This window comes from Garra rufa, chromosome 8 (genome assembly GCF_049309525.1).
Source record: "Garra rufa chromosome 8, GarRuf1.0, whole genome shotgun sequence".
Taxonomy (NCBI): domain Eukaryota; kingdom Metazoa; phylum Chordata; class Actinopteri; order Cypriniformes; family Cyprinidae; genus Garra; species Garra rufa.
In genome coordinates this window covers 29,585,284-29,604,978 of record NC_133368.1, presented here as the reverse complement: position 1 = coordinate 29,604,978, position 19,695 = coordinate 29,585,284, and the positions used below count along the sequence as shown (strand labels likewise).

The following is a 19,695-nucleotide window of genomic DNA, read 5'->3' as shown; positions in this document are numbered from 1 at the left end:
TCAAAGAATCCTGAAAAAAGTACTCAGCTGTTTTAAATACTGATAATAATAATAAAAATGCTTCTTAAACAGCAAATCAGCATATTAGAATGTTTTCTGAAGGATCATGTGACACTTAAGTCTGGGGTAATGATGCTGAAAATTTAGCTTTGGTCACATGAATAAATTACATTTTAAAATCTATTCAAATAGAAAACAGTTCTTTAGAATAGTAGAAATATTTCAAAATTGTACTGTTTTTGCTGTACAAATAAATGCATGCTTGGTTAGCAGAAGAAACTTCTTTAAAAAACATTCAAAATCTTACTGTTAAAAAACTTTTGTCTGAAAGTTTATCTATATACGTGCCAAGATATTTCAAATGATAAAATATCTCAAAATGATGGATAGAGGACTCATATTTTAGTCGGAAGCAACCGTTTGACTTTTAAATGTCATGATAAATGATAGATTTATTACAGACACTCAGCTTTTGATTCCACAAGATGTTAATTGATGGACTGGAGTCATAATGATTACTTCTTGGATGGCCTGAGGGTAAGTAGATTTGTTCATTTTGGATGAAATGTTCCTTTAATGACAAGGAATATTTCATAAATCTTCCTAGCACAAAGCACTTAAGTTACTTTTGGTGCATGAAATCAACTGGTAACATATTCACATGCTTTAATTCTGTGTGTGAAAACACAATAAACATTCTGCCTTTTGCAGATGAAAGAAATTGGTGAATTCTAGAGCGACTTAAGGGTGAGTAAATGATGACAGGATGTTTATTTTTGGGGGGTGAGCTATTTCTTTCACTGAAGATGTTCTTAAATACATGCAGCCCACCACAGTTGATATTTGTGGCGGACTTTAGGACCATGGAGAGTTCTCCCACAGCAGCGAGCGCACACAGCCCGTCTTGAAGAGGAAACCCCCACAGGAGCTCTAGCTGCCGGATACCTGAGACATCTCAAATCATCCCTCTGACCGACGAGCGCACGGCGCGCCACGGAATGCGCAGGAGCGACCGACTGTCCGCTGGACGAGGGCGCGCGGTCACACCATGGGTCCTTCTTCAGCGCCTTTGAGTTCTTAATGCATTATGATGTCCTAAAGTCATAGAGACCCCTGGAAATCCTTTGAATTCTCCTTAAGGCAGCGTCTGTGTTGGAATAAACTATCAGCTGGTGAATTTCTCTGTTCGGATGGATGATTTGGTCAGATTCCTCATTCATCGTGATGCGCGTTCTTTCCGTTTTCAAGTGTCTTATTGACTGACCGCGGATCAATTTTTGGACGTGGGCTGACGGTAAGCTCGGGCTCTGTTTTAGTTACCCATGCGAAGTTTGAAGTGTGTGTTTTTGGAGAGGTTTCATGGTGATGCGGGGGCGGCGAGTTGATTTGCCTCGGCTCGTGAAGATGCCTATGTACTCTCTCCTTTACAAAATAATCGAAATCGAGTAAATGTGGAGTTTGACGCTTAAATAATGGCAACTCATTTTCATCAAGGCAGAATTGTAGAGTGAGACCTGTCAACAACATGTACGGTTCATATTTCACCCAAATTGAATTAAATAAATAGGCAGTTGTGTTTTGTTAAAGAAGACAATAAGCCTTATTTTGTATCAGTAGGATCGGATTGTATTGTAACGATGTTTTTTCCCCCTTCCCCGTTATTATTATTAACGCTAAAGCATAATTATATAGCTGTAATTATATAAAAGTAAAGTGCTCTTTTTTGCTGTCCTACTTTTACACTACTTATCAAGGTGTCTAGAGAGGATGTTTCTTATTAGCTTACTGTATTACAGTATGCGACTCCAATAAGAATATTTACTGAGATTAATGAGAATTATAAACAAACGAATAAGCATTGGATTTGAGAACGGACAATACTATAATGGCACGATGTAGAAACGTCTTAATTTTCCTACAAGTGCGCAAACATAAATATAGTTTTCTTTTTGTATTTTATGGTAAAACATAACAGATATTTGTTCTTCGGATTTGCCCACACCTAAAACAGCAATTCAGGTGGGAATCAGACTTTTCATACGCGCAAAACAAGACAAGGTTTTAATCGTGGGGTTTCATTACTGACAAAACGACGGGTTTAAAATTGTATTCCAGTTGTGCAGTCTGGAGGCAAACCAGTGTTAGGCTATATACAGTCTCGTTTTGGTTTTGTTTGACTTCAAATAAATTTGGAAAACGCGACGCGACGTGATGTGCGGCACCGTTTGAGATAGCTTGTTTAAAGGCGGTGTTTGCGGGAGTATTGCACCCTCCTGCGATGGTACGGACAGAACACACGCACACACACACACTCACTCACTCTCTCACACACACTGCAGTGGCGTCTGATCACAGTCTGCAAGAGAGTGAGCGAGAGAGAGTGCGCCTGAGAATCTGTGCCGACACCGGCTGGTACACATTAGACATCTCGTGGGCTTTTCACACTTGCAATCGTAAACCCAGGGTCATTTTTATTCCTGGGTTAACTGAACCCCTGCTGGGTTATCTTGTTCACTGTTTCCCACTGCTCATTTACTGCCCTGAGTTAGTCATTAATCCTGGGTAGTCAGGTTAGGAAATTTCACTCTTCACATTTGTGAGCAGCGGGATGTCGTTCATATTTGCATATTTATGAGGTCAGTAACATTGATTGGACAAATACTAAACGGAACCTGTCGTGTATGAACTTTTCGGACCAATGTTGTAAAAAAAAAGATCTCTTCCTCACTTTTTGAGTCAATATTTTCTCTCAGACGCTGAAATTAAGTGGGTGCAAGTTTATGTGGCTTTAATATTTAATGAGGCAAGCAGTTGTTTAATTTATGATTGGTTGACTTTTTCTAAACAACTTACCATAGCATTCTAATACCGCATTATTGGGCTTTCTATGCTTGAAATTGTTAACTCAGGGTCATTCTTAAAATAGGCGTAATCCTGCGTTATTATTTCACACTGTGCGTTTTTAAACGAAGAGTCGACGTATTTTGCATACCCTAGTGAAAAAGTAATTATACTAAAATGTATTTAAACATTCTAGGTATACTACAAATACATTTACATATTATATAAGAATAAGAATACCCTGCAATTGTACTTTTAGTATACTAAACTAGTATATTTAAACTCTGCTAATTTGGAACAACTAATTTTGTACTTAATAGACTTTAATTGTGCGGAAGTAGTGCTGAAGTCCAACTAAAAATATGCTTAAGTATATTTGATTAGGCTTAATATTAAGAAATGTGCATTGTGCACAGGTAGTACACCAAATAAAGTTTAATTACAGTTTTTATATCAGTAAGTCTGAAGTGATATGTCAGCAAATATGTGACCCAGGACCACAAAACCAGTCATAAGGGTCAATTTTTTTAATGAGATTTATACATTAGCTAAAGCTGTATAAATAAGCTTTCCATTGATGTATGGTTTGTTAGGATATTACAATATTTGGCTGAAATACAACTGTTTGAAAAAAAATGTGCAAAAAATCGAAATATTGAGAAAATCACCTTTAAAGTTGTCCAAATAACGTTCTTAGCAATGCATATTACTAATCAAAATTTAAGTTTTGATATATTTACAGAAGGAAATTTACATCATATCTTAATGGAACATGAACTTTACTTGATATCATAATGATTTTTGGCATAAAAGAAAATTGATAATTTTGACCCATGCGATGCAATTTTGGCTATTGCTACAAATATACCTGTGAGTGGTTTTGTGGTTCAGGGTCACGTATCTTAATAGACTTGAACTATACTTAGTATCAAATAAATGCATTTTAAATCTATTACTTTAGGAAAGCCCAATAATACTGCATTATTGAGCTTTCCATGCTTGAAATTGTTAACCCAGGGTCATTCTTAATGTTGGCTAAACGTAATCCTGGGTTATTATATTATTTGATGAGTCGACATACGTATTTGCATATTTATGAGGTTAGCAACATTGATTAGACAAATACAGCTTGCACTCTGTTTTAATAACTGCTTGTCCATCTGTGTAAATGTCGCCATGTAGATCCACTCTGGCTGTCTCAAGTCTTACAAAACATACAGCAAAAACAATACTTTCTTATTATCACTGGTTAATGCATTTGTGTCACTGTTCTACATTTTTTCACCGTAGGGACATGAAAGTTTATGCAACATACAAAGCTCATGAATATTTAATAAGGTAAGAACTCTTTTATAATTGCTTCTCTGTTGCTTAACAACTCACAGTAATATTTCAGCACCACATCGTTTCTCGCTGTATACCAGTTTTTTTAAATGTCAGCACTGCAGAAGTCTAAAGCAGGGCTGCATAACCCAGGGTTAAAAGCCTTACTAACCCTCTTTCGAAATAAGTGTGAAAGTTGCTTAACCCAGGGTTAAAAGTGGCCTTAACCCAGTTAAGCGTAGCATGAAAAGCCTTTTGGCTGGCGTAGTGTTGCTGTTACAATCCAAGCCTCATGTGAGAACACACCCAAGGCGTGAGGATTATGCTCGTCACGGATGCAGATTCATAAACTCACATTGGCCTCTTTTACCTCGTGCCACCTGCGAAAAATCTCAACCGAATGCATGGACTTCCTCCATTTGATGCATTATTGGTATAAACAAGCCAATCTCCTAATGCTAATGATTGCTTTAGCTTATTCCCTCAAACGTGTGCCTAGAATACACAGATGAAACGTTGGCGAATATTGTCTTTGACAGCGCCATTGACTCCTCTTAAAGGATCTGTCACTCAGGTTTGAATGTGGTATGGGGCACAGCCCGGGTTTATTGTGTCGTTGTGTGTGCGGTTATAAAGAATGCATCGAGTCCCATAGTAGGGCTCCTATTGCCTAGGGTGAGTTTGAAGATGGACCAATACACACTTCCCTAGTTAAGTTTCCAAAGAGATCTGGCCATAGCGCATGCCATTACTGGCGGCGCTTGGATGGCCTATTAATAAACAAGGCATGTTCTGTCATGGGCTCATACTGAATGGCCAGGGGCATTGGTTAGCCACTTGTCGATAAAATCTGTGAAGTAGAATCTGCACAAGAACCAATACATGTTAAAATGCACTTTGATGTGATGTGGCCATTTGACTGTGAGTGGTGCTGAAAGAACAGCTCCCTTTTTCAATGAACTACAACACATCTGTCAGAACCTTCTCTGCCTTGATATATCAGCGGGTCAACTCACGTATCATTAAAACGACAAAACCGCTATGGCTGATGCCCCTGATCTGTGTGCGAAGCCAAAAGTCATGTCTGTGGCATTCTGATAAAAGCATGCATGTGTAATTTAAAGCCTGCGTCGCAGAATCCACACTCAAATTGAACTCCATGATGCAGTTCTGAGTGTGTTGCACTTTTGAATTTGTTGCAGAGCCAATCGTTGCTGTTAAGTGGCTCAAATCTTGGATGGGGTTAACTGTAGAAGTTCGTAGGTTTCCCGAGTGTTTACATGTATGAAATATACTTGTATTGTTTTCCCGGCGAATAAAACGCACTCATGAGACCCCCCTCGCGGTTTCTTAGGGACCACTTTACTGGGCACAATATCAATAAGAAGCTTGTCGCTATCTATGTGTATGTGTGTGTTTGTGTGCATGTGTGCATAATGAGGAGAGTTTGCTGTGGGAAAGCCCTCATTATAAAACAGTTTGAGCTCTCAGGCCATTAAAGTCAAGTACAGCGAGTCAGGAAGCGAGTAGAGGATGCTCAGGTGGATTGCTAGATGATTGAAACAATAAGCTCATTTTCTATTGTCTTATCGGTAATGGCTGGTATTGGAATCCGTTGGGTTGAGGGCTCTTGTCAGCTCTCATCCTGGTGATGGTTGTGACCTGCGGTCCATGCTGATTGATTGGGTCTCAAAAGAATAGTGATCGATTAGTAATAAGAGAAGAGAATGCATTGATTTGGGTTGGTGAGAAGTTGCTGGTCTTTTGGGACAGTCTATCGTGGTTTCCCGACCTTGTCGGTGCGCTTTACATTTGGAGTGCACCTGTGGAGGTGAAGCGTCTCGCAACAGAGATCTAGCATTCTGTATTTTCATAACACATGTAGGGAATTTCAATTTGAAGGACATACAACAACACAAACATGGCAATAAATAAATACAGTGAGTTCATTTATTTGTATATTTGTGTGTGCAGAATATGCAAGTCGGGTCGCATTGACGCATACACACAAACTCATTTACTGCTGGTTTTCCTGTTGCTGATGAAGTCTGACATGTAATCTTTCCTTGTTTTTTTTTTCTCCAGCTCTCTCCCTCTCTATTACTGTCACTTTCTCTCTCCCTTAAGACTGTCAAACTGTCAGAATCCTCACTGATTCTCACCGAATAGTACTGAAACCTGCAGTGTGCGAATCCGTATGAGTGTGTGTTTGTGTAGACCCAATTTAGTCTCAAATGTAAGGGCGTTTGCAGTACAACTAGAGTTTTCAGTTTTACAGCACTTCCTACACTGATTTTACTTATGAAATTGCTTTGAAACTTCATATATTCATTATTGATTTCAGATCGATGGTAAAATTTAACATCTGGCCTCAAAGTTGATTTTATTCTTGCGGCTTATAGTGGCCGCAATTTGAGAGCAGCCTCATTTTGATTCTCTCTCACCATTTAACCTTGAAGTATAAGCTCATGACAAACGCAATGGATTCTTGGGCGGACAACCTTTGATGGAATTGGGAATCTGCCTCAATTTTCAGTCCTCTTCTTGTAAATGAGATGGTGCAGTCATTTACATTGGCGAAACTACGTCAGGAACCTAGACATCGGTTAGAAAAGTAGTTCCATAACGACAATCAGAGTAATTCTGAAAGCATTGGTCAGGATGAAGATTTGGAATGAGCTAGAATACTAATTTCCCAGAGGAAAACAAGGGGGGGGGGGGGGGGAGACAGATTTAAACACACTGACTGTACAGTGGGGTTATGTAGTCAGACCACTAGTGAAAATATAATGCAATAGGCCCTACTTTTCATTTCAAATTCTAGTAGAATAACATTTTGAGGGCAAATATTTAATTGGAAAATTAATGACTTGCAGAATGTTTTAGCATTTGGTTTGTTCTGCTTTAATGACAGCAGCACTTGAGCAGACACGAACTCTGCGAGGAAAAACCTGATGATCAGCATGATTTGAGAATTTTCCAAAGAACATCTCGTGCTTAAATGCGAGAATAATTTCACCTTTTGTACAAAGGAATTCACTTGGTCAATTTGACAAATTTGCTCAGTAGTGACCTAGACCTCTTAAGTATTTATCATTCATTTTTTGTTTCAAAAGGATTTCCGATGTGTTCTCAGTCCCCACATTACATATTCATTTTTAATGAATCAATTACAGGCTTTAAATAATGATAGGCTGTAATTGCAGTGGTTTTTGAACTTTTGAGCAAAGCAATTGTAGGATATTACATGTGACACAGTGTTCGTTAAAATTAGCCAAAGTATGAACATGTCAGACCTTTTATCTAGTGAGATTCAAGTATGTCCTTCTGAAACTAAAATTATTGCTGCACTGCACTTTTTTGCCTAAATCAAAACACAGGCATAGGGTACGCTTTGGATTTAACTAGAGGTTGGCTGTTAAAATTGTAATATGCTGTTATAGGTATTTTTGGAGTTAGATTGGTTGGGACACTAGAGTATCATTTGCTGAGTAATGGCATTGATAATGCTGTGTACTGCCAGACATTATTGGACTTTTCGTCTTCGTGAGGGTTTTCTGTTAATGATGCCCTAAATGTTCGCAGAAGTTATTGTTTCTTCTCTCTCTTCAATTACATTGTATTCACATGAGGTAAATTCAAATAGGCTTTATGAGCATAAAATGTTACTGCTCAGAAGCAATTTTCTTGAACTCTTGAAGCTTAATGGAGTTTTCAGTTATTTTTCGTTTAATCTTAAAATTCATCTTTTGTTGGAATCAGACGAGTAAGACAATTGTTCATGTACAATAATAGTGCAGAGCTATACTATTAATATGAATGGCAGGGATGGCTCAGATAATTTGGCAGGAATTCACATTGAAATCTCTGACGTTTCATTGCAGTAACTTAGCAAATCGTGCTGGTGGAGAAGCCATCGAGTGCCTTTTCTAAAACTCAAGAGGGAATACTTGTGAGATTACTGGGGTCTTTTTCAGCAGACAAGACTGAGAAGCAGGAGACTGAAATGGCTCAGCCAACAATGGTATTCTCAATTGTATATTAACTCAAACAGTAAACTAGAATGTATTGATTGAAACTGATAATTAACATACAAATTGCTATGGCCCCACGGCTCAATTCTTAAGCAATTCTTAAGTGCTTGAAAGAAAATTTCATGTCATGTTTTTGTGACACAACCTGTCTCAGCTTTTTTTTATGTATGTGCAGTGTTTAGAAACAGAGGAGCTAAAATGAAAACAAATGTGCGGTATCTATGAAACATCAGTCATACTTAATACAAATTTGTCAAAAATAGACCTACATAATTGAATACACAAAATGTTTAGGTCACAACAGCATCTGTCTCTGAATAACTTCAGCATTCATTTATTTGGCATAATTGTTAATTTCAAAGCTTATTAGCACTGCCTACTCTTTTAGAATGGTAACATTATTTTATATCATTCTAACAAGTTATATAATTTGCTGGAGTCAGAAAAAAAAATACATTATGTTTCTAATTCTGGCCATGCACACATTGCATATTTTTCTAGTATCATCCTTGCACGAATGGTATAAATTAATGTAGTTGGAAACATTTTGAAAAAAAAAGGTGCACATTTCTAGTAATTGTCCAGTTAATTCTCATATTGCTTTTTCAGAAAGTTTTGAAATATTTGTCCTCTCCCCAAATTTGTCACTACTGAAACAGTAATATATAATTTAATAAGAAGGGTTACATTGATCTGTTAAGATTTTGCTACATCTAGATTGTAATTTTTTTTTTTTTTGTTATTTTATTAAAAAGTTTTCAGAGGTAAATCAACAACAATTACAATTTTAACAATATTTAAAGTGTGATTTATTTTTTTGTATTTTGAATCCAAATTTTCTTTGTAAAAGGCATGAAGTTAATCATACTGATTTCAAACATTGGATTCATTAGTTTAAATATGCATTGAACCAAACACTCTCATAACATCTTTTTGACAATTATATTTATAGTATATTTATTTTTGACAAAACAAATTCCCGAAATTTTCGGTTGTGACAATAATAACCACATCACAGTACAGAATTTTAACCCTCATACTAACCCACTACTAAAACATAGTAAAATACCAAAAAATTGCATAACTGTACTAAAACTGTGTTTATTTTCCGCCAATAAAGCATTATGTGTTCTCTTTTGTCACTACCGAAACAATGATGACATGTTTTGGTCCTGACTGTTTAAGAACTAAATGGAATAACACCCAAAAAGTGTGCTTAATTGCAGAAAAAAAGACGTTCCTTAAAGTTACACACAGTTTTTCAGATTTTTTAAGACATTTATCTAAAAATGATGGGGCCTATCTACTCACCATGTAGCTATGAGAGAGAGTGACACAGATATGTTGTCTGATCATAAATGCAGGGGTGTAGTTAAAATCAGTCTCAGCCAATGGACTAAAACATACATTGTTTCGGTAGTGGCATAAAAAATGCGGAAAATATAAAATGAATATTTTTAAATCTTTTTTACAAAATCAAAAAGTTATAATAAAATTCAACTAGATATGTGCATTTCCTGAAGAAAATGTGAGTGGTGCTTGCAGTAGCAAAACTCGGTTGCTAGGGTGCTGTAAGTGGTTGCTAGGGTGTGGCTATAAAGATCATAGGTCATTACTTATTGGCTTCTTGAAAAGATAAGTCAAATGAGTGTGAGAGAAAGTGACAGTTGAGCTTCAAATGCATGAACATTTTGCCATTGTAAGTCTATGGGATTTTTTTGCCAGCTTTTTCACCTGTTGTGCGATCATTGTACACCTGATCACTTAGAAAAGTCATAGCACACCTCTCCTCAATAAGCTGGTCGATTTGACACCTCATTCGTGGGTCTGCGACAAACGGTGCGGGATGAGTTATGCACCAAAGTTTCTAGAAGAATAATAATAATAAGTATGTGAGATAGTAGCCGTTGCCTTTGGCAAGCACCACTAATAATTATTTCAATATAATTTTCGTAAGTTGAAATTTAGGGATTTAGGTTCGAGACAGCCACCTCCCAATTAAAAGTACCCAGTAAATGATGATTTTATATATATTAAGCGTACTGGTATTTTAAATACTATTGTGGGCTTCAGTAGATAATAGAAGGATATTAGTACACATTTAAGATTTGAATACTTAAATGCTTTTAAATGTGTTTTTGGTTGTGGGACAGCAGTAGAACGGCCCATATAGCTGTAATTTTTCATGCATTGCAGGATAGTTTGGTTCTCGCATAAATAGCTCATTTGACTAATTTGTCCATTCATGATGTGCCAGTGGCAGGTTTCCCACTCATGAAAAACCAGAGAATTATAAACTGGTGATCTCCAGGCCTGTAAAAGTCATGGAAGTCAATTAAATCTCAAAAGTCATTGAAAGTTCTACAGTGAGCATAAAAATCATTCTATAAATATCATTATATTCTCCTGTAGCCGAAGTGCCTTCAAATCTCACAGCGCTTTAACGGGAATACGTCGAATCAGCAATGTTTTTCAAGCTTCAAAAACAACTGCAACAGTCAGTAAGAGTAAGAGTGGAAGCCCTGCAGATATATACACCTTTCATCATGTAAAGTCATGTCAGATGTAATTTAAATTGAAAACCTTAAGTTTTCAGCACATAGCTCTTTTCTTCTCTCCCGTTGCTATCCATTATCTTTGCTAGCCTTTTGACCACCTATTATCTTGTCTTTTTTTTGGACTCCTGACTGAGAATGAGTGTGTCTGGTGAGGGGATTAGTGGTGCTGTGTCTGGAGGTGGTGTAGGAGAGCAGTAATACTCAATAATTAATCACCATCAGCAGCGCAGAGCATGGAAGAGTACTCAGGGGTCCCTTGTTAGCCGGGGCCGATCAGTGAAGTGTGAACAGGCTGCAAGCCTCTTAAACCACATTCCCGCATACACACCTGATCAATATTCTGAATTTCAATTCACGCTAAGGGCACGGAAAGACCGTAACATGAGTGTTCTCTGACTTTTTCATAGCTGTGATGTATGGTGAGGGTAGTGCACCTGTAGTCAAGGTTACATGTGCACTAACAAGTCCATGTCATAAAGAAATCTTTCAGGAGTCCATATTTATTGTTTCTCATTTCCTGCTTTCGCACTCAGTCACACACACACACACACACACACACACACACTTTATGCCCCAGAGCGTGTTCGACTTCTACGCTGATATTTGGCTGGCACGAGAAAGCTGGAACTGCCACAATAAATAATGGAGTCCACAAAGACCGGCGTGGTCTTTATCTTCTCCCCCCTCGTTCTTTTACAAACACGAGCCCACACCTGTACAAATACACACATGCACACACGTCTATTTGGCTCTCGTTCGAACAGTCATATATGTACCGTCTGAATATAGATGTGGCCCAGGTTGTCCTTGAGTCATTCGTTCTGCTGTCTCGTAAGTGTGTGTGTGTGTGGGTTTTTAACGGTGTGTGTGTATCTCTGTTCATAACGCAGCACTCTTCCTCCAGGGGCACTGTTATATTTACCGCATGGTAAATGTGTTGACTGTCAGGCCTGGAGATGTGGAGAGTTTAAATTGGATTAAATCATAAAATCACCACATCAATCATTCACAGCTGGGCCCGCCGCCACACGCCTGTCCGTGTGCATGTGTGTGAGCGACCGTACATGTGTATGTGGATATTAGCTGTGATGAGAAATGAGGAAGACCTTCTGTGTACGCCTCTAACTGGACGGTGATTGAATTGCCAATTGTGAGTGAAAAAAAAAAAGCAGCGCTCATAAGGACTGATTTGATCTTAAAAGTGTTCAGTCTGGCAGATGATTAGGTGGCTGTGTGATTTAACAGGTGACTGAATGATTGGGGATGATTAGTGTTATTTGCTTAGTCGAGCATCTCTAGTATCGCTTTTTAAAAAAGCGTTAACCCTAAGGCTTGAAATATGGCACATAACTCATCTCACACTGTTTGTTTGTACTACCTTGAATCATGCGGCTTGTTGAGGAAAGGCATTTTGTTGTTTTTCTAAGCAACTGAACTTGGGAATATATATGCGTAACAGAAAATTAAATTATATGATACATAATATATCATTTATATATCATTTATCTATTTATTATTATGTGCTAAAATGGGTGGGAAATATTGTTAAAGCTAATACTTTAATAATAAGATTTTACTACATACTCACAGTAAATGTGAAGACTCACACTAAATAAATATCTGTTTTCAGAGTGATGTTTAAATCTCATGGCAGTTCATTACTATTTTACATTTTGTTGAATTGTGACCTTGGACCACAAAACCTTAAGTAAGTCTTAAGTAGCATGGGTATATTTGTAGCAATAGCCAAAAATACATTATATGGGTCACAATTATACAGTTTTCTTTTAATGCCGAAAATCTTTAGGATATTAAGTAAAGATCATGTTCCATAAAGATATTTTGTACATTTTCTACTGTAAATATATCAAAACTTAATTTTTGATTAGTAATATGCATTGCTAGGAACTTTATTTGGCCAACTTTAAAGGCGATTTCCTCAACATTTAGATTTTTTTGCACCCTCAGATTCCTTATTTTTCAAATAGTGGTATCTTGGCCAAATATTGTCATATCCTAACAAACCATACATCAATCAAATCTTATTTATTCAGCTTGTAGATAATGTATAATGTATTATATTAATAAAATCTCAAAAATTTACCCTTATGATTTTGTGGTTTTTGGTCCAGGGTCACAATTGGTGAATTTGTATGAATTTGAACAATCTTGTTTGTACGTTTTAGTACGATCTGATTACACAGTTATGTTTAAAGGGGGACCTTGCTTACTATATTTCAAAAAAATGTTTTCAAATGATTCACATCGTACAAAATCATACGAAATTGAAATTGACATTGAAATATTTACATTTTCCTATGATATCTGGTTGACCATAATTCATTTTATGTAGTAGTTTAGGAGAATACTTATTTACTTACTGCAAGCTTGTATGTAGGCTGTCATGATTCCTCGATTCAATTAGAGTACTCGATGTCCGGCAAAATACCAAAAGTGGCATGTTCCTCGGATAAGAATCCATGAAATACATTATTAGAAGTTTTCCAAAGCTGCATGATATATTAAACCCATTTAAAAATCATAATAAAGCATAATACTATTGTGAATTCACAAACGTTCTGATTCAATTAAATAAATATATGTGAACACAGGAGAATACGTCAATATCTTTTTCAATATGCTAACTGTTCATCGCGATTTCAAAAACGTTTTAATCCCTCCCTCAAAGTTTACACGTTTTGATGTCGACATATTCGAAATGGCTAAATACTTTGTGTATTTTAAATCATATGATTATTTGCATTTGATACTTTATTTGAACTACTAATTTTTTCCTCATTACTGTCATAAATGTATTTTAAGTTATTTTAAAAGCTATTGTTTTCGCTTAGGTCTATTTTTATCCGATCACTCGATTAATCGTCAAAATAATCGACAGATTACTCGATTACCAAAATAATCGTTAGTGACAGCTCTTTGTTTCTTCAGTGTTTTCACTGGTTGCTGTTTTCTGTGCAATTATGCTAAATGTGACCCTGGTCCACAAAACCAGTCATAAGCGTAAATTTTTTCAAATTTGAACTTAATGCGTCACATATAAAATAAATAAGCTTAAAATAAAATAAAAGCCAATGTACGCTTTTTATTGATGTATTGTTTGTTAGGATAGGACAATATTTGGCTGATTTAAATCTAGAATCTGATGGTGCAAAAAATCAAAATATTGAGAAAATCACCTTTAAAGTTGACCAAATAAAGTTCCTAGCAATGTATATTACTAATCAAAAATTACGTTTTGATATAATTACGCTAGGAAATTTACAAAATATCTTCATTCAACGTAATCTTTACTTCATGTCCTAATGATTTCTTGGCATAATGAAAAATGTATAATTTTGACCCACACTATGTATTTTTGGCTATTACTACAAATACACCCGTGCTACTTAAGACTGGTTTTATGGTCCAGGGTCACAAATGTGGACTAGAACTTTTAAGCTCTAAAATGGATGATAAAGCATCATAAAAGTGTCAAAAATATCCCATAAAAAGTAGCCCATATGATGTGACGAACAGATTGAAGTTGTGATTCATTGAGCGAGCTGAATTGACCATATCAGTCAGATTTGTGAACGAATCATTTTTTGTTCACTGGATTAACCAATTCATTGAAGAGATCTGACGTGAAAGAACGATTAATTCACAATTTAGAAATAGCTGCTTCCTGGATGAAAACATCCAAGGGCGAATGTCAAGATTTTTTCAGTCAATTGCCTAAATGGGTCTGTTCCAGAATAGTCCTATGAAATGTACTTTTTGTGTTTCACAGAGGAAAGAAAGTCATTCGGGTTTGGAACAGCATGAGGATGAGTAAATGTTGACAGAATTTTCATTTTTGAGTGAACTATCCCTTTAATTAGAGCCGTAATAAGTGATCTCATACGCATTAACTGGTGGCTGTGAAAATGTGAAATCTTTATATTCTACCTTTTCTCATTTTTTTTCTCTGTCTCTCTCTCCTCTCTCAGAACCCTGAGATTATGTGTGGGAGAGGGATGATAAGCCCTTTAAAGAGATCACAAGAGCACTCTCTCCCTTTCGCCCCTTTGCCTTTTTAACGCACACACACACACACACACACACACACACACACACACACACACACACGGACACACAAACACTCCCACACACACACAAAATAAAGTCTATTAACCTCTCAAATGCTACTGTTCCTGATGGGATTTAGGCCTTCCAGTGTCTGAATTTGGCATGCAATTCATCATCAGTAGAATGTTATTGTAAGATAATTACGGATGAAGAGGAATGGTTTGCACACACTTATTAAGTTTACATTAATTATTTGAAAAAAAGACGGGAAGCAGGGAATATAGGTGTTATTTGATTTGATATAACAAGTCTTGGAGGGAATTCCAAGAATACTGTATAGCTGCAGGGCGTAATTTAGAGGTCTGCATTGAAGTGACAGAAGCAGTGCATCATGGGGGAGTCATGTGACAGGACTGTGAAATGAATTATGAACCTGAAATGATGTTAAGGTGCTTTATCAACTGGAGACTTCAAATAAAACCATAAACAGAGGTGATTATGAGTGCTTGACATGTATATGTAGTACTTGTGTTTTGACAAATGTATTTGTTACACATAGGGCTATTTATATTAATTGCAAAAAGCTAAACGCGTAAAAATACACTCTTTGCCTTATCCTGTAATGAATTATTTACCTTAACCCCAGGGTCTTTTAGCTGTAAAAAAAAATAAGAAATATAAAAAATTTACACACATTTGTTTTGGGTGATATTGAGGTCACTATAACATGCTAAGATTTTATAATATGCACTATAATTTTATATGTTAAGTATAATAAAAATAAAAATAAAAACTAACACAACCATACCTGTTGTATTGCGAGAACCACTGTCAATTGAATTGCTCTCTCAATTGAAAATGGCCTCTAAGCAAAGGTTCTCTGTCAGTGAGATTTTGTCACAGGTGTTTGACAGTAAAAGTGGGGGGGGGGGGTGTTTCAGAGTGTTAAGTAGTCAACAAAGACATCAATTACCTGATACTAACATTTTAGCAAAAAAAAAAAAACATATTCTGGAGGTTTTAAATTGCTGGGGTCAAATTGACCCCAGTGGAAAAAAGGTGTTGGCGGATTTTAGGGTAACAGGAGGGTTAAATCTTGATGTTCCTTGTTAACCATCCATATATTTGCCTTTCAATCTGGTTACCAAACTCTGTGCCTCGTTATTAATTAATATTTCAGTCAAATTTCGATTCAATAGACTTCAGGCGCTTGCACGTAGCATTCAGATATCGAGCTGGCCTCTGATCGCTCTCATCATTTGTTCTTACACTTTAAAAGGAGATGAATACACTAAATCATTACTGCGTATCTTTTTTTTTAGTTCTGACCTCTTTGTTAATGAGTTTGTTAATTAATTCTCTTAAAATGTTACACACCCAGAGTTCTTTTTAATAATCATGCGTGTCCTACATTACTCAAACATTTGAGCTTTAGAAACACCCATGAAAGGAGAGGAGACAACGAAATCAGTGTGTGTTTATTCTGCAATGGGAATGGTTTGAAAAGAGGCTTCTATAACCTGTCCGATGGGAGAACTGTGTGGATGTTGTGCACAGACAGCAAACAGAGATTAAAATAGATTTCAAATATGAACACAGAACTCAGGTGATTGAGTGGCTTCGTGGGAAGGCAGAAAAATCAGATAAAATATGAAGAAGTCATACTTTAATATGATTTGACCAAGAAAGAAACGCTTGAAGATTGTATCTCTCTTAGCTTTGTATCACACATATACATATATATGGGGAAAGTAAGATGGCAAAAATGTCTGAATTCCAGAGAAATTAAATTCTGCAGACTTTACACATTATTGCTGGTACTTTGTACATAGAGGGAGTATAAGGAGAGCAGAAAGTTATTATAAATACATCCAAACATATATGTGACCCTGGACCACAAAGCCAGTCTTAAAGGTTGTATCAGCGATTTCTAGCCTAAAACATAAGTGTCAATTTCAGCTTACCTTTCTTCAGGATCCGCTCGCTGCCTGCCCCATAAATTGTCTGTGAAAAAACCGCGTCTCTCTGGTCAGCCTAGGGTCCGAGATATGCCAAAAAAACAATCGGTACTACCAACCTTTCCACACAAAAACAAACAGTGTTCCAACCAATCAGCGTCAGGGATTTGGTGTTGTGGACTTTCGCTCCGCCTCCCTCACATCCCTGCACCAGTAGGAAAGTCCACAACACCAAACCCCTGACGCTGATTGGTTGGAACACTGTTTGGTTATCTGTGGTGTGTTGATAGCGCCGATTGTTTTTTTTGGCATATCTCGGACCCTAGGCTGACCAGAGAGACGCGGTTTTTTCACAGACAATTTATGGGGCAGGCAGCGAGCGGATCGTGATGAAAGGTCAGCTGAAATCGACACTTTATGTTTTAGGCTAGAAATCGCTGATACAACCTTTAAAGCAACACTAAGTAACTTTTCCCTCAACGCTCCCTCTACAGGTTGGAAGCGGAATTGTCAACACTAAAGAGTTGTTCCCTTTCGATACTTTCACTCGTACTGCGTCGTAAGACGCTTATGGGAAAAGCTCCTTTTCTCCTGAGACTGAAGCATTTCAATAACGCAGTGTAACTGCACGGCCATTGGTTCGTGCAGTGTTAAAGAAACGAACCAATGGCTCGGCAGAGGAGATGCACAAACCTATGGTGATGATTCGCGCCCGATCGCGCCAAAAGGGGCGGAGGATCTGGCTATATAAGCGAGCATTTCGCCATAGGGAACTCAGATCCTTCTTCTTCAGCGACGACTTCTGATCTTCGCAGAGACTGACTACGCAGACTTCGCTCAAGAAAGCCTCTTCTTCGCCGTGGACGAGCCTCGCAGCGGATTCTCACTGCTCGACGGACTGACGCTACGGAGCTGATCCCCTGCTGCTATCCGGCGACACTTAAAGAGCAATTTTCAAAGAGCAAATTTCTAACGGCGTTGTTTCAAATGCCACGGCGTCATTGTCGCTCGTGCAGAGCCCCTCTGCACGCTGCTGACTCTCACGCTGAGTGCGTCTCGTGTCTGGGTCACGCCCACGCCGAGTCTGCACTCACTGAGACGGAATGTTCCCATTGTGGGAATATGAGTCTCACTTCCCTCCGCTCACGGCTAGCTTTCTTTTCAGAAAGCGATGCCGCCTCTCGCGTCCTCCCGCTTCCTTCCTCGCAAGAGCCTGCTAGGAAGAAGCAGCGGGGCAAGAGAGCTCAGAGGTTGGTGACAGACGAGCTCACGCCGGCTCAGACCCCGCGTGCCTCGCCCTCACCCCATGGAGAGGAATCGCCAGTTCTCTTCCTTCATCCTGACCAGCGTCCCTCCGCGGCTGCGAGCGATCTGGTTTCATTTGGAGGAAGCGAATGTGAAGATGACAGCATGTCATTGGCCGCGTCTGACGCGGAGGAGTTGTCGGGCTCTTCTCACGACCCCGCCCCCTTGCCGTCTACGCAACCCAGTGCCGCCAGCGCCGGTATGGATGCCGAACTCTTCCGCATCCTATCTAAAGCTGTCGAAGAGCTGGATTTACAGTGGTCTCCTCCCGAGGAACCCTCTAGGAGCCGATTGGATGAATGGTTCCTGCCGGGGCGCCGCCAAGCCCCTCGTCAGCGAGCTTCACCATTCTTCCCCGAAGTCCACGACGAAATATCCAAGTCCTGGCGTGCTCCATACTCCGCCCGCCTTCACACTTCCTCTTCTACTGCCCTCACTACGGTTGATGGCGCCGAGGAAAAGGGCTACGAGAAGCTGCCCCCGCTGGACGAGTCTGTTGCTGCGCACCTTTGCCCGCCCACCGCTATCGGCTGGAAGGCTAGGGCGTCACACCCGTCCAAGCCCTGCAGGACGACCTCTACCCTCGCTGGACGAGCGTACTCGTCTGCTGGACAGGCAGCTTCAGCGCTTCACTCAATGGCGGTACTCCAGGTGTACCAAGCAAAACTCCGCCGCGGGCTGGACGAGTTGGGCCTGGATGATTCTCCGCTCAGAGAAATCCGCAGCGCTACGGACTTGGCGTTACGCGCCACTAAGATGACGGCTCAGGCAATCGGGCGATCGATGGCCAGTTTGGTGGTGCTGGAGCGCCACTTATGGCTCAACTTAACGGAGATCAAAGACGCGGATAAGGTCGCTTTCCTTGACTCCCCCATCTCGCCGACCGGCCTGTTTGGTCCAGCTGTGGAAGGTTTCGCGGAGCGCTTCACTGCAGCGCAGAAGTCGTCCCAAGCCATGCGACACTTCCTGCCTAAACGCTCTAGCTCTGCAGCGGCTCCTAGTCGCCCCAAGCCGGCGCCGACTCAGCAGCCTGCAAAAGCCACGCCCCCAGCTGCACAACCAGCTCCTCAGACGGAGCTCCGTCCGCGATCACGCTCGGCCAAGCGCTTCCCCTTCCCTAAGCGCCAGGGACCTCGGCCAAGAGTGGTGTTGGACCAGGCGCCGCCAGCGTCTTCCTGATCCCAGCAGCAGGAAGAGGGAGGGGCCAAGTCTCGCAGCAGCCGGACCAGCCCCCAAAGTGCCTTTTTTGAACCCTTTTACACCCCGTTCTGTTCTGAGTGTAAAGGGACACATGTTTGTGAACAATTTAGCTGTAACTCACGGGCCCTTTGTATCAGCGCCCTTACAGCAAACCGCTGTGATAGCGGAACAAATAAAAAACAAACATTTTCAAAAAAAGAGCAAATTTCCTCTTCCAATGCTTTCAGACAGCACACAGCTGTGCGAACCTTTACAGCCCCTGGCAACACGATCCGTGGCGTGGCAAGCCATCCCCGGTGTGTCAAAATGGGTTTTGGGTATAATAGAACGAGGTTATGTACTCCAGTTCGCTCGAAGACCTCCTCGCTTTCATGGTGTGATCACCACCTCAGTTCGCAACAAAGACGC

At 39.3% G+C, this 19,695-nt stretch overlaps 1 protein-coding gene across 2 annotated transcripts in view; it reads left to right on the top strand.

Moving 5' to 3' along the window:
• Positions 1 to 942: 942 nt before the first annotated feature.
• il1rapl1a (interleukin 1 receptor accessory protein-like 1a) overlaps positions 943 to 19,695 on the top strand; it is a 133,740-nt gene continuing 114,987 nt past the window's right edge. For both annotated transcript variants that reach the window (XM_073845600.1, XM_073845599.1), the window contains exon 1: positions 943 to 1,294. The gene's annotated coding sequence lies outside the window, so the exon portion shown is untranslated. The remainder of the gene's footprint in view (positions 1,295 to 19,695) is intronic.